Here is a 1,043-nt window from a genome sequence, read left to right on the forward strand (position 1 = left end):
GGATTCTGTTGCAGTTGTGACTTTTGGTATTGTTTGAAAGCCAAAGGTAAATGTCAACATAACCTGAAGAAACCATGGTGGAAAAAAAAAAGAAAAAAAGAAAAGAACAACGCAGGCTATTAACGAGATCAGAAAACCTATTTTCTGGAACGGAAAAGCCTGTGCTTATTAATATTTGGTCTTTCATGATCCCCGAATACTGGCGAGAGCAGGGATTGACTCGGTTTCCCTGGTATAGAAATGAATGAGACGACGACACAGCTCCCCCCCCCCTGAACGAGACGCAGGCCCGTCGCAGGGTTAATTTCCCAACTATTGTCAAAATTCAACTGTAGCTGAGTGAACTGGAGCAGTGGGAAATGGAATGTTCTGCTCAAGAAGAGAACGCGCTTCACAGGTCAGGAACCAAAACCATGACCGTACTCTGTACTCTACTGCTGTACTCTACTGCTGTACTCATTAAATTCATCTTTTAAGAAATTTCTGGCCTTTCTGTTCCAATGTAATTCATTGTTTTTGTTGTTATTGTTTCCTCTACTGATGTTGGTTTTGCTGTTGTTGTTGTTATTGGTGGTGGTGGTGGTGGTGGAGATGGTGTTGGCGGTGTTTGTAGGAATGGCGTTGATAGTCGTCGAAATGTGGAAGAGGAGGAGGTGGAGGGGTTGGGACGTAATTCATCTTGGGAGAAGGAATGGAAAGGATGGAGAGAAATGAGAAGAGATGGAGGGAGAGGAAGAGGTGAAATAGGAGAGAGAAGGAGAAAGAGAGGAAGCGAAAGAACGAGAGAGACAAAGAGAAGAGGGAAAGAGAAAGAAACGAAGGAAGAGAGACATGGAAGAAGAAAATGAGCGATGGAGAGAAAGAGAGAGAGAAAAGGAAAAGAGAAAGTGAAATGGGGAGGGAGAGAAAGAGTAGGAGAAGACAAAGAAACGAAGGAGGAGAGACAGGGACAGAGGGAGGGAGGGAGGGAGGGAGAGAGAGAGAAACTGAGGCTAAGAGAAAGAGTGAGTTAGGAGAATGAGAGAGAAAGAGATGAATGAAAG

Source organism: Octopus bimaculoides, chromosome 15 (genome assembly GCF_001194135.2).
Source record: "Octopus bimaculoides isolate UCB-OBI-ISO-001 chromosome 15, ASM119413v2, whole genome shotgun sequence".
NCBI lineage: Eukaryota > Metazoa > Mollusca > Cephalopoda > Octopoda > Octopodidae > Octopus > Octopus bimaculoides.